Below are 16,482 nucleotides of genomic sequence, written 5' to 3'. Positions count from 1 at the left end.
CCCGTGTTAGCAATCGATCAAGGTGGATCCAAAGGTAACGCCTCTAAGCCAAAGGTGGCTAAGAGGAAAGGACCCGCCCATCAAGGCAAAGGGAAGGGGAAGATGGTTACCCCAACCAAGAACAAGGCTAAGAAGCAAAAGGTAGCCGAGAAGGCAAACCCCAAGGAAGACCCATGTTTCGGTTGCGGTGAGATAGGTCATTGGAAACGAAACTGTCCGGTCTACCTTAAGGAGTTGAAGGAGAAGAGGGATGCAGGGCAAACCTCAGGTAATATATATGTGGTATATATAGAGCTTAGTATTACTTCTTCTAATACATGGGTATTAGACACTGGATGTGGAACTCACATTTGCAATTCATTGCAGGGGTTCAAAAGAAGTAGCAAGCAAACGGGAACATCAAGTCTCTACATGGGTAATGGAGCCAAAGTGCAAGTGAAGGCTCAAGGAGACTTTGTGTTGAAGCTTCCAAGTGGTTTGGAACTTATTTTGAAAGATGTTTTGTATGCACCTGATTTATGTCGAAACATTATTTCCATTTCCCGTTTGAAACAATGTGGTTTTTATCTTAATTTTGTTAATGATGATATCCATATTTATTTAGATAATGTATTCTATTTCAAGGCTTCACCTTCAAATGGAATTTATGAATTGGTTTATGATGACACGTCATCTAGTAGCTCAATGTACCATACAAGCACCAAGAAACTCAAAAGGGATTTGAGTGATTCCTATTTATGGCATTGTCGCCTTGGTCACATAAACAAGAACCGAATGCATACACTTCAAAAGGATGGACTTTTGAAATCAAATGAAATGGATTCGTTTGATGTATGTGAATCTTGTTTACAAGGCAAGATGACTAAAGCACCTTTCAAAGGGACTTATGAAAGGGCTAAAGATTTATTGGGATTAATACATTCGGATGTATGTGGACCCTTTAAACCCATGACTAGGAATGGTGAAAGATACTTTGTTACTTTCATTGATGACTTTAGTCGTTTCGGATATGTCTACTTATTAAGACATAAGGACGAAACGTTTGAAGCATTCAAAGAATATCAAAACGAAGTACAAAATCAACTCAATAGGACAATTAAGGTACTTCGTACCGATAGAGGAGGTGAATACCTAAGCGATGCCTTCCAAGATCATCTTAGGAGTTGTGGGATTATCTCACAACTTACTCCACCCGGAACACCCCAACTTAATGGAGTTTCCGAAAGGAGGAACCGAACCCTAATGGATATGGTTCGATCTATGATGGCAAGAAGCTCGTTGCCTCTATCATTTTGGGGTTATTGTCTAAGCTCCGCGGCTCGTATTTTAAATATGGCCCCAACCAAGAAAGTGGAACGAACTCCTCACGAGATGTGGTTTGGTAAACCTCCATCTCTATCATACTTAAAGGTATGGGGATGTGAAGCTTATCCTAAGCGTTACGTCCCTAATAAGTTGAATGCTCGATCCACGAAGTGTATCTTCATAGGATATCCCAAGGATGATATGGGATATTATTTCTATGATCCATCCGAGCAGAATGTATTTGTTGCTCGAAAGGCGGAATTCCTTGAAACTAAGTTCCTAATGGAAGGAAATAGTGAAAGGAAGATAGATCTTGAAGAGGTTCAAGATCAAGTAGATGATACACAATTGGTTAACACTAGCACTCAACATGAAAATGTTGATAGTGATCAAATGGATGATCAAAATACACAAGACATTCGTAAATCTAGTAGGATTAGCAATCCTCCTGAGAGATATGGGTTTCTCATAGATGGTTGCTATACGGTTGATTTGGATGAACCAACAAACTACCAAGATGCTTTATCAAGGATTGATAAAGATAAATGGCAGGATGCCATGAACGCCGAGATGCAATCCATGTATGAAAACCAAGTGTGGGAACTTGTTGAGCAACCTCCTAGCTCTAAGCTAGTTGATTGCAAATGGCTTTTCAAGAAGAAAACCGACATACATGGAAACTTGGATACATATAAAGCTAGGCTTGTAGCAAAAGGTTTCACTCAAACTCAAGGGGTTGATTATGATGAAACTTTCTCGCCAGTGGCAATGCTAAAGTCTATTAGGATATTATTTGCCATTGCTGCTCACTACGACTATGAAATATGGCAAATGGATGTCAAAACCGCTTTCCTAAATGGATATCTTATGGAAGATGTCTATATGGTCCAGCCTGAAGGTTTTGTTGATCCAAAATATCCTAAAAGGGTATGCAAGTTAAATAAGTCAATCTACGGATTGAAACAAGCATCTAGAATGTGGAATCATCGTTTTAATGAGGAAGCCGAGAAATTTGGCTTCATTAAAAATGGTGATGAAGCTTGTGTATATAAGAAAGCTAGTGGGAGCACTATCATATTCCTTGTACTATATGTGGATGATATATTATTATTTGGGAATGATATTACCACAATGCAAGGAGTCAAAACTTGGCTAAAGAGTTGCTTCTCCATTAAGGATCTTGGAGATGCACAATACATATTGGGGATAGGGATCTATAGGAATAGATCCAAGAGATTGATAGGTTTAAGTCAAAGTACATACATTGATAAAATCTTGAAAAGGTTCAAGATGGAAAACTCTAAGAAAGGTTTGGTACCTATTCAAAGAGGAACCAGTCTCAGTTCATCTCAGTGTCCCACCACGAAAGATGAACAAGAGAAAATGAAGAAAGTCCCATACGCATCTGCTATTGGGTCTATCATGTATGCAATGATATGTACTAGACCGGATGTGTCATGCGCCCTAAGCTTGACAAGTAGATACCAGAATAACCCAGGAAACAGTCATTGGGTTGCTGTTAAAAGTATATTGAAATACCTTAGGAGGACTAAGGATATGTTTCTAATATATGGGTCTGGTGAGGAGGAACTCGCTGTAAAAGGTTACGTGGATGCGAGTTTCCAAACTGATCGAGATGACTCTCGATCACAATCCGATTATGTCTTCATGTTAAATGGTGGTGCGGTCTCTTGGAAGAGTTCGAAACAGGAGGTTGTTGCGTTATCCACTACAGAGTCGGAGTACATTGCTGCCTCACTGGCAGCTCAGGAAGCTGCATGGATGAAGAAATTCATCGACGACTTAGGAGTGGTCCCTTCCATTCAGGACCCTCTTGAGATCTTTTGTGACAATGAGGGTGCGATTGCTCAAATCAAGGAACCTCGTGCCCATCAAAAGACTCGTCACATTGAGCGGAGATTCAACTACATAAGGGATGAAGTTGAAAAAGGAAAGATATGTATTCGCAAAGTTCATACAGATCATAATGTTGCGGATCCACTCACGAAGCTTTTACATGGGCCAAAACATGAGGGACATGTTTGTGCATTAGGGCTTCGATATTCTAGTGATTGGATATGATCTATTTTTATGTATTGTACCGGAACGAAATCATTCAAACTCATTAATATAATTATGGTATTAATTTAATTATGAGTCATGTTCCAATTTTGCATATTTTATCCATGAATAAACTATTATTCTAAATTCCGTAGTTGATCACATTTGTGGGAACAAGTGTGAGGTCTAGACTATTATGAACTTGGATTGGTTAACATTCAAATGGAGAATGTGGGGCAAGGTTGCAACCAAGGTTCATAGATATTTGTGGGACACAAATATTGGAGGACCCGCTCTCAAGATTTACTGTATGGAGCCTTTGTGGTTGATCACATGTAATCTTGAGTATAGGAGAATATCATTGTATCCTCTGACCTGAGATACATATTGGGTTCAGATATTCACCGAATATCATGCCTTGATTCTTTCCTTCGCTATTCTGAAAAGGTAGCTCATAAGGGAGGCTTCAGGTATGGTACAAAGTGTAGTGTCCAGGACGTATGTAGCCAAGATGGAATTTGTCCCTCTTATTCGTTGAGAGTTAGATGTCTAAGGCCTGATAAAGTTAAATCTATAAGAGAGTGATCACTCTATGTCTCTTGGATTTAACATGACATCTAGGACGAAAGGATATAATGAAAGATTCACCTAAATCATATTCGAGATGGGGACTCGAAAGGGATGATGTTATTGAATGGCACAAAGTCATAACATATTGGGGGTGATGGACGGTCGTTAGGTGGTATCCGTCACTTGCATTAATTTCTTATGTTTCTCGTGCAAGTGGGAGATTGTAGGTTTTTCGTATGCCCGAGAGACATATTAAATTAATGTGGCTAATGTGTTATGATCCAAGTCGGGTCATACCCAATAACAAGCTTACCGACACCATATATGTATTTAAACTTAACGAATGGATCGTTATGAAAATACGCGACACTTGGATTTCAGAAAATCGGGTTTCTGAAATATTTTCACTTGAGATAAATTATTTGGATAATTTATATAATGAGGATTTAATTATTTATGGGTGTAAATAATTAAAATGTGTTATATTTTATAAATGGTTTTATAAAATATGCAAGTAACAAAACAAATACATGAATTTATATAAATTGTTTTGTAAACAATTTAACTATATATATAAATGCATTTGGGTGGCAGAATTTTGGTCTCCAAGGGAGCATCTTTTACTTGTATTTTGTTACTTTTGAGGGCACAATTCCTCATACAAAATGCTAGTCTCTATAACCATGCATTTGACTCAAGTGAGAGAAGAAGATATACAAAAATAACACACTAAAATTCTGGTTTGGGAGCTGAATCTGGCCGAAACTGTTTGGCTTCAAAGAGGCTCCTTTTGCTTGTTATTTTAGCTCTCATTAGTGTCTAAAATCCTAACTTATCAAAGGTGGTGTTGGTACACAAAAGGCTTGGGGTATAGCACACTTGAGGCTTCAAGTTAGAAGCTTTTTCAAGTCATCATCTTCATCTACTTCCTGCTCATTTTGGAGCAGTTGCTGTTCGGTTTTTGGAAGCTAAATAAGGTGGTCTTGAAGCTTGGTTTATTAGCTCATTAAGGTTCTAAGGTGTAGCCAAGTTAAAGGGTAGTGTTGGTGCATTACTCCTTCATCATTTGTTCTTCATTTCAGCCCTCAAACCTTGTTTTGAGGAGGTATAATTCACTCCCTTCCTTTTAATTTGTGAGCATTATTTCACAACTTGATCCATGGGGTTTAGCTTTAAATTGGTTAAAGTTTAACAAGTAAAACTTAATAATTACACGCTTCCGCTTTTAATTGATTCTTAAATGGTTTTAAGTATAATGGAACTTGTTAAATCCCAACAATAGGTTCGTGAATCAACCAGTGGCCAAGTCTTACTTCCCGACGAAGTAAAAATCTGTGAAAGTGAGTTATAGTCCCACTTTTAAAATCTAATATTTTTGGGATGAGAATACATGCAGGTTTTATAAATGATTTACAAAATAGACACAAGTACGTGAAACTACATTCTATGGTTGAATTATCGAAATCGAATATGCCCCTTTTTATTAAGTCTGGTAATCTAAGAATTAGGGAACAGACACCCTAATTGACGCGAATCCTAAAGATAGATCTATTGGGCCTAACAAACCCCATCCAAAGTACCGGATGCTTTAGTACTTCAAAATTTATATCATATCCGAGGGGTGTCCCGAAATGATGGGGATATTCTTATATATGCATCTTGTTAATGTCGGTTACCAGGTGTTCACAATATGAATGATTTTTATCTCTATGTATGGGATGCGTATTGAAATATGAAATCTTGTGGTCTATTGTTACGATTTGATATATATAGGTTAAACCTATAACTCACCAACATTTTTGTTGACGTTTAAAGCATGTTTATTCTCAGGTGAATACTAAGAACTTCCGCTGTTGCATACTAAAATAAGGACAAGATTTGGAGTCCATGTGTGTATGATATTGTGTAAAAATTGCATTCAAGAAACTGATTTCGATGTAACATATTTGTATTGTAAACCATTATGTAATGGTCGTGTGTAAACATGATATTTTAGATTATAATTATTTGATAATCTACGTAAAGCTTTTAAACCTTTATTTATGAAATAAAGGTTATGGTTTGTTTTAAAAATGAATGCAGTCTTTGAAAAACGTCTCATATAGAGGTCAAAACCTCGCAACGAAATCAATTAATATGGAACGTTTTTAATCAATAAGAACGGGACATTTCATCGCATACCCATCCCTCCTCTAAACCATCTGAGCTGTTGCCATTTTTTTGATTTTTATTCTAAACTAAACCATTTAACCCGTTTAAATTTTCTGTTTCTACTCCTCCTTCTTCTTTTTCATATAATCGATTGATCAGGGAAGTTCAATACCCATTAACGAATTTTTATAACTTAAATTAAGACTTATAAACAATAATAAAACTATAAGTGTGATCCTAAAACAAAAAAAAAAATTAAGAAAAGAAAAGGAGCTGCACAGCAACGGCGAAGAACAACACAAAAAAAATATTAAGCTTTTGATTTTTAAACGCATTTTAGTTATAGGTTTTTACATGAAAAAGATTCTAAAACGTTATTAGAAACTCTCTGCATCATCAATTAAATACAAAACATTAAACCAAGCTCGAATTTTAACATGAACGAATTGTTTGACTTTTTAAATAACAACTTTGACTTCGAAATTAACATTCGATATAATAAATTCGAACCTCAACTTTTGCAATTAGCTTGAGTGAATAATTCCTAACAAGATTGCAATTTTAGTTTTTGAAGAATGATTTGAATTCGAAATTTTGAAAAAAAAAAATACAGAGGTATCGACTGTAAATATAAAAACAAAACAAAAATTTGATATATAAAACAGATAAATAAAGGATGCTTGCAGACATGAATGATATTGAGAATGAAAAAAAAATTGAATGACTGAAGTTGGGATCAAGCCATAAACGATCTGTCGGTTTTTTTTTATTTTTTATAAAAGCTGTAATGACACAAAGTCACAGGTAAACAGAAAATTAAAAAGCTGATGGTGATATAATATTTTACGCTTATGATTCTGTATATATCGATATTTATATTTATATAACTGGTTATATGGTAGTCATATATCTATATTTATAATTTATAGTTAACCATATTAATTATATTAATATTATTATATAAATCTTATAAATATAACCATATTAATAATGCTCTCAATATTATAAATATTAATAATAATAAAATTTATAATAATATATTAGTATTAATAATATTATTATTAATGATAAGGATAATAATAACTATAAAATTTATAATAATAATATTAATAATAACAATAATAATACTAATTATAATAATACTAATTATAATTATAATAATACCAATATTATTAATGGTAACAATAATATTAGTAATAATAATACTATATCAATTTACATATATCAAATTCGTACCTATAGATTATATAATTAAAATAATATTAATAACACTAGTATTTATTCTAATATTTAAAGTAATAATAACATTATTATAACAACTATATTTATAATAAAATCTTATATTTTAATATTACATATTATTGTTTAGGTAATACATCTATATAATATACATTACCTACTATGTTATCGTAAGTATTAAGTTTTATATATTTTAACATATATTAAAATATACATATAATAATTATTATATATAGAAATCATATTTTTATATATAAAGATTCATTTTTAGTTACAACATGATTATTTATATCTTATTTTACCTATTAAATTTTAATGTTTAAATTATATTTTATTATTTTCTAATTATTATATATATACTTACCTTTATATATATACATATTTATTTACATATAGTAATTCGTGAATCGTAGTAAAATAGTCAAATGGTTAATCAATTACATGAACAAAGTTTCAAAACTTTTGATACTCAATATTATAGACTTTGCTTATCGTGTCGAAATCAATAAAGATTAAGTTTAAAATTTGGTCGAAAATTCTCGGGTCATCACAGTACCTACCCGTTAAAGAAATTTCGTCCCGAAATTTGAGTGAGGTCATCATAGCTAACAATAAGAATGTTTTCCTGACGAATATGAGCTGATAATTAAAGTTTTATCACCATTGAATAATTAGGATAAAACGATTCGATTACTCGAAGCGTACGAGTGAAGCTATCACAAAAGAGTGAAATGAAGAAATAAAGATTCGTCTTAACTTTTGATGTAGTCATGGTTGAATTTAGAAAGTAAGGTGCGTCTTAACTTTTGACGTAGAGGGTTGAATTCCGGAATCCAAGGAATTAAAGAAAATCTTCGAAATCTAAAAGATTTGATTCTTCGGCGAATAAGGAAATTAAGATCTCCATAGTTAAATACGGTGATCTGTCTCGGATCCTCTGTCTGATATTTCCATTATAAATTAAGCTCTTCCGTTCCATTATTCTCACCATTCCTATACTTTCTTTCTTAGTTCATACATCCAAAAGATTGTGAAAATGCTTAGTCCAGTTCTAATTCCTAATATTTTCCTAATTATTATTTCTGTTATCCTTATTTTCAATCTTCCATCAGAAGAATCTAAGAATCTGTTTATTTCTACTATTACCTTGGGGTGATACTTTTCTTAATTATACCGTGTCTTTATATTGCTATTCGTATTAATATTCATGGTTTGTAATTTCTGCGTTGTTGTTGGATTTTATATTTTCCCTTATATTTCAATGTCCCTGCTTCTGTCTCCTATAATTATTGTCATCCACAGTTAATGTGCTCTCTTATTTGCTGCGATTTATACTCCACTTTCTATTTCGGAGCTTTGTCCCTTCGTTTCTTCTTCTTGCGATGGGCATCTCTTGTAATGGTCCAGAATTTGCGGATATAAGTTTCAGAATGAACATTGTTAATGTTCTAAGAAGGGAATGGTAATGACACGATCTTGATTTGTTAAATTACCAGAATACTCTGGAAAAGACCGAATCATCAAGGAATATTTTCTTGATATTTTAGAGGTTTAAATAGTATACAAGAGTCGTGTAACATGGCACATGATGACGTTAGAGTCTGTGAATCATCACGTTTCATTAGAAACTCAGCATGACTTACTGTAATATAATCATGTTGATTAAGTGTCATTATATTATACTAACTCATGCATCAGTTCCCAACATTACTTCAATAACATTCATATTTTAAGCTCCAAAGTTTATAGAATATAGAAACTAACAGTTTCTATATGATGTAATACTGATAACACGAAGAGATTAATGATTTCAGATAAGATTAGTTATGAAAATATATTCAGAAATATCGAGGATATTTATAATGAAAGATACGATAGTATCTCAGAATATCTAAGATCAGAGGATTATAGAGACATATTCGCTAAAGACTTTAGCAGGCATTGAATCATTTGGATTCTTTGAAGTCAAACTTATTCTTTGTGATTTGTCCACGGCTTTCTTCATAGTTTCGCATAATCCACTTTTCGGTACTAAATTTTCTATTGAATGTTTCCAATATTCCATTCAAACTTTCGACGGTTAAGGTCGTGTATAGTTTTTGCCACTGTATTCAGCTTTTTCAGAATTTGTGGTATTGATTTGTAGACTGGGTGCTTTTCAAAATTTCAGAATGGAAGATCATAGTTCTAAAAGATAAATGTTATATGGATACATATAACTGTTGATGTGGAAACGTTGCGAGACTCACCATACAGATTTGTTGATTCCCGGTAATTGGTATGGCAATTCTCGTTACAAGATGCGGATGAGTATATGATAGGGTTTCAATGAATATAATAATTTTCGGAAAATCAAAGATCAATGGAATTGCTGGTACATCTTCTGATAATGTCGTGGAATATAAAAGGTTCCTCGATAACAATAAAAGATTACACATATATATCAAGGTTATAATAAGACCAATCCGAATGAAAAGTCGAAGTTGACTTGATGAAGCTGTGACAAAACTGGCTATTTTGAAAAGGAATTGCAATGCTATTTTTGGTAATATCAATGCCAAAGGATCTAGCACAGATACGTGTTAAACGTTTACTTAGGTTCTGAGTGTTTTCAGGTGCATAACTATATGCATCAATCTTTTCTTCCATAGATGAAGTGCGGTTGGTTCATCTTCTCGACAGAGGTGTTTTCAAGAAAAATGAAAGGTTTGAATACAGATTGTAATCAAAAAGATACAAATGAGGTTTTAAGATGAAATCAAGTGGCAAACTTGAAGAATTGTTTAGTTTCATATGTTATAATCAATATTTTAATTCATTTTAATTGTCCAATGTTATTAGTCACAGTCGATAGTCCACAGTTGACAGTTCAATAATTCATATATAGTTTAATATATAATATTTGAATTAATTAATACGTGTCGTGACCCGTATACGTCTCAGACTCGATCACAACTCAAAGTATATATATTATTATAGAATCAACCTCAACCCTGTATAGAGAACTCGATCATTACTGCATATAGAGTGTCTACGGTTATTCCAAATAATATATATATGCATCGATATGATATGTCAAAACCTTGTATACGTGTCCCGATATTTAAAGTGCGTAAAATAAATAACAGAAATTAAATGACGATAAATAAAATTGCGAGAATGTAAATTGCGATAATTAAATTGCGATAAATAAAATGTAATCAGTTAGCTAAGAACAATTAGCTAGGAACAGTTAGCGTGGATTCTTAACAAATTTCATATTGTTAATTAGTCTGTTTCTAATCAATTTTTATTGTGTCCATTATTTCTTCATTATGCCACTTGTTGGATTCTGATAGGTCAAAATCCCAATATGAAGTTGAATTTGAATGAAAATAGTTATTCTTTGGTGAACGGATACGTATATCGGTAGATGTAAGTAGGATAGTAAATGACTGTTGAATCAGATTTGAAGAATGTACAGTGTAACTTATTAATGCGAAATCTAAATATTCCTCGGGTATTACCTACCCGTTAAAATATTTTCACAATTAACAGTTTGTACAATAAAAATTTTAATTACAATCTCTATGAAAACATATATACATATATATTTTCTTTAGACGTAATCATGAATTTAATGAGTCAATGTGATATTAAACTCATTAGATTTACGGCTAGAACTAGAGTACATAATCTCTAAAACATTAGAGATTACATAATCGCCATGAAGGACGAAGATAGTTTATCTAGAACGATTCGTAGAACAATGATTATGCTTGAGGTATAGATTACGAGGTTGAGACGTGTAATGATGTTGTTGTTGTTGGTACTGGTTATGCTGCTGGTGCTGCTGATGGTGGTACTGTTGCTGTCGGTGCTACAAGTGTTGTTGGTGCTGAGGTTGGTGATGATGTTGGTGTAATATGTATAACTTGTAGATCACATACCATTCTTGTCAGGTTTTCTATCATATCCTCTATCATTTCTATCCATCCACTCATCTGATTCGATAGATCTTGGTTATCAATTCGAAGTTCCCTAACTTCTTCTAATATTCCCCTTCGATTGGTATTCGTAAGTAGAGGTTGAATATTTTCTGAGATTGCAGTAACGCGACCTTCGAGGTGGAAAACTTTAGCAAGAAGGGTGAATATAGTGTTGCGCATAGGTTCACCGGTGAGTACATCATTTTCTCCGATGTTAGGAGGTAAGTTTGGTTCGCGATAGGGCTCGCCTTCTTCATTTCTCCATCGAGTGAGTAAGTCTCGGACCCACCCCCATCTCCTCCAGAAAGAAAAATAAATAAATGGTTGAGGCACTTCTGGTTCATTGACTTCGGAGTCTGCTTCAATATATATCTCGAAATCGCTTCCGGAACTAATGGAATCCAAACTAGGTGTAGGATCCATCTCTTACGATCAGTTAAAGAGTTTTGATATGAAATGATTTTTAAATATCGAATGATATTCTAATTATATATAGATTATCTATACATACTTCCAAAGATCCCGTGAATTACGGAGAAAATTAAGGAAACGTGTCAGATAAAGTCTACAGTGGCAGATACGCTAAGATATGGATTTTGTCTATACACTATTCATGCAATCATTGCAGTAAGATGTGTCTAGACTAAGAATGATAAGCAGGTAATTTTCTAAGGATGATAAGCAGATGATTTCTGACTAGAAATGATAAGCAAAACTTTTAACCTGCAGACACGGTCGAAGTCCAGAATCACTAATGCATCTAAACAATTACCAGTTAGGCACTCTAATACAAGACCTGGTTCGCTAAGACCACCGCTCTGATACCAACTGTAGAGACCCGTCCTAATCCATCTGGACGAAGTCCATATCGATTATAAACGATTCACAATAGTTGATTACATCGCGAGGTATTTGTCCTTTATATGATACATTTTACAAACATTGCATTCGTTTTTAAAAGACAAACTTTCTTTTCATCGAAAGTTGACATTATGCATACCATTTCATAATACATCCAACTATATTTGACTTAATAATAATCTTGATGAACTCAACGACTCGAATGCAACGTCTTTCAAAATATGCCATGAATGACTCCAAATAATATCCTTAAAATAAGCTAATGCACAGCGGATGATTTCTTTCGTACCTGAGAATAAACATGCTTTCAAGTGTCAACCAAAAGGTTGGTGAGTTCATTAGTTTATCATAAATAATCATTTCCATCATTTTAATAGACCACAAGATTTTCATTTCTCATAAATATATGTCCCATGCATAGAGACAAAAATAATCATTCATATGGTGAACACCTGGTAACCGACATTCACAATATGCATATAAGAATATCCCCATCATTCCGGGATCCTCCTTCGGACATGATATAAATTTCGAAGTACTAAAGCATCCGGTACTTTGGATGGGGCTTGTTGGGCCCAATAGATCTATCTTTAGGATTCGCGTCAATTAGGGTGTCTGTTCCCTAATTCTTAGATTACCAGACTAAAAAGGGGCATATTCGGTTTAATAATCCAGCCATAGAATGTAGTTTCATTTACTTGTGTCTATTTCGTAAAACAGTTATAAAAGCAGCTCATGTATTCTCAGCCCAAAAATATAAAGGGTAAAAATGCAAATGAAACTCACCTAATGTATTTTGTAGTAAAAATACATATGACTATATTGAACAACTGAACAATGCAGGGTTGGCCTCGGATTCACGAACCTATATCATATGTATATTTATTAATACACATATTTGTAATCGAATAAGTTTATATATTATATCTTGGATTATATATTATACTTATTTAGATTGTGTATATATTCAAAATGTTTAATATTATAATAGTTATATATATATAGGTATACCTGTTTAGTGTTATAGTAAAAATGCCTAAATTGTTACATATGAGTATTTCTAAAATAATTTGTTAATATAGTTAATATATACTTATAATAATATTTTAAAAACTTTTATTTTTAAATTCACAATACTTTTAATAATAATAATATTGTTATTACTAATAATCATAATTCTTGTCGTTTTAAAATTATAACCTTAAATAAATGATTATTAATGATAATAAGTTTTAATAATAATATTAGCACTGTTAATAAATATAATAATAATAATACTAATAATGATAATGTTAAGATAGTACTTATAACAGTGATAATGATAATAATGATATTACAAATTTTAAATGTGTTACTATATTAATAGAAATGATATTAATATCAATATTAATGAAAAGCAATACATTTATTATTTTCATAATAATACTAATAACATTCATAATTGTATCTAATATTCTATTAATGATAATAAATAATAGCTTTTATAGATATACCTATTTTAGTGACAATAATAACAGTAATTATTATAATACTTGTAACGATAATAATAGTTAATATCAACAATAACAATTAATAATAAAAATAATGATAATAATAATAATTATCATAGTAATAATAACAATAATAATAATGATAATAATAAAAGAAATAATAATAATATCAAATTATACCTTTGTAGCATTAAAAATAATTAACTGCCCGAGACGGGACTTGAACCCCCGACCTCTCGCATACCCATCCCTCCTCTAAACCATCTGAGCTGTTGCCATTTTTCTGATTTTTAATCTAAACTAAACCATTTAACCCGTTTAAATTTTCTGTTTCTACTCCTCCTTCTTCTTTCTCATATAATCGATTGATCAGGGAAGTTCAAAACCCATTAACGAATTTTTATAACTTAAATTAAGACTTGTAAACAATAATAAAACTATAAGTGTGATCCTAAAACAAAAAAAAAATTAAGAAAAGAAAAGGAGCTGCACAGCAGCGGCGAAGAACAACACAAAAAAATATTAAGCTTTTGATTTTTAAACGCATTTTAGTTATAGGTTTCTACATGAAAAAGATTCTAAAACGTTATTAGAAACTCTCTGCATCATCAATTAAATACAAAACATTAAACCAAGCTCGAATTTTAACATGAACGAATTATTTGACTTTTTAAATAACCACTTTGACTTCGAAATTAACATTCGATATAATAAATTGGAACCTCAACTTTTGCAATTAGCTTGAGTGAATGATTCCTAACAAGATTGCAATTTTAGTTTTTGAAGAATGATTTGAATTCGAAATTTTGAAGAAAAAAAATACAGAGGTATTTACTGTAAATATAAAAACAAAACAAAAATTTGATATATAAAACAGATAAATAAAGGATGCTTGCAGACATGAATGATATTGAGAATGAAAAAAAAAATTGAATGATTGAAGTTGGGATCAAGCCATAAACGATCTGTCGATTTTTTTTTATTATAAAAGCTGTAATGACACAAAGTCACAGGTAAACAGAAAATTAAAAAGCTGATGGTGATATAATATTTTACGCTTATGATTCTGTATATATCGATATTTATATTTATATAACTGGTTATATGGTAGTCATATTTCTATATTTATAATTTATAGTTAACCTTATTAATTATATTAATATTATTATATAAATCTTATAAATATAACCATATTAATAATGCTCTCAATATTATAAATATTAATAATAATAAAATTTAAAATAATATATTAGTATTAATAATATTATTATTAATGATAATGATAATAATAACTATAAAATTTATAATAATAATATTAATAATAACAATAATAATACTAATTATAATAATACTAATTATAATTATAATAATACCAATATTATTAATGGTAATAATAATATTAGTAATAATAATACTATATCAATTTACATATATCAAATTCATATCTATAGATTATATAATTAAAATAATATTAATAACACTGGTATTTATTCTAATATTGAAAGTAATAATAACATTATTATAACAACTATATTTATAATAAAATCTTATATTTTACTATTACATATTATTGTTTAGGTAATACATCTATATAATATACATTACCTAATATGTTATCGTAAGTATTAAGTTTTATATATTTTAACATATATTAAAATATACATAAAATAATTATTATATATAGAAATCATATTTTTATATATAAAGATTCATTTTTAATTACAACATGATTATTTATATCTTATTTTACCTATTAAAATTTAATGTTTAAATTATATTTTATTATTTTCTAATTATTATATATATACTTACCTTTATATATATATATATATACATATTTATTTACATATAGTAATTCATGAATCGTCGTAAAACAGTCAAATGGTTAATCAATTACATGAACAAAGTTTCAAAGCTTTTGATACTCAATATTATAGACTTTGCTTATCGTGTCGAAATCAATAAAGATTAAGTTTAAAATTTGGTCGGAAATTCCCGGGTCATCACATAACAGGCGATTCATGGAATTAGCCTTGTTATGTCCTGAATTGGTACCAACGGAAGATAGAAACATTGAATTATACAAAGATGGTCTGCCAAAGAACATCAAGGCCGATGTTATAGCATCCAAACCCAAGACAATTCATGAAGCTATAACCATGGCAAATGAGCTAATGGATCAGATCATCCTGGATAAGAACGCATCAAATACTGATACCAAGGTATCGGATAACAAAAGAAAGTGGGATGGAAACCGTGATCGAGGTCACCAGCAACAATCTCTTAATAAACAGGAAACCATGCAAGGTGCGAGTAGTGGTTCAAGCTCGGGTTACAAAGGGAATAATCCCTTATGTAACAGATGCCACAAATATCACACTGGTTTTTGTAATGTGGTGTGCAATAAATGTAATCGAAGGGGTCATCTTGCTGAAGATTGTTGGGTTCCCGTTACAAATACAAATGGTACCAAGACTCCTGCCACCAATGCAAATAGAACTGCCTTGGCTACTGTTACTTGTTACGGGTGTGGGAAACAGGGTCATATTAAGAGCCAGTGCCCGAATCTAGAGAAGAATAACGGACCTGCACGGGGAAGAGCATTTGTTATTAATGCTAAAGAGGCGTGTGAAGACCCGGAGCTTGTTACGGGTACGTTTACCATTAATGACTTATCTGCATCTATTATATTTGATACTGGTGCCGATAGAAGTTACATGTGTAGAGACTTTTATGCTAAATTGAATTGTTCATCATTACCTCTAGATGCTAAGTACATGATTGAGTTAGCTAATGGTAAACTAATTAAAGCCGATAAAATTCGCCGTGATTGTAAA

This window comes from Rutidosis leptorrhynchoides, chromosome 2 (assembly GCF_046630445.1).
Source record: "Rutidosis leptorrhynchoides isolate AG116_Rl617_1_P2 chromosome 2, CSIRO_AGI_Rlap_v1, whole genome shotgun sequence".
NCBI classification, from domain to species: domain Eukaryota; kingdom Viridiplantae; phylum Streptophyta; class Magnoliopsida; order Asterales; family Asteraceae; genus Rutidosis; species Rutidosis leptorrhynchoides.
Note: the sequence above shows the minus strand (reverse complement) of the source record.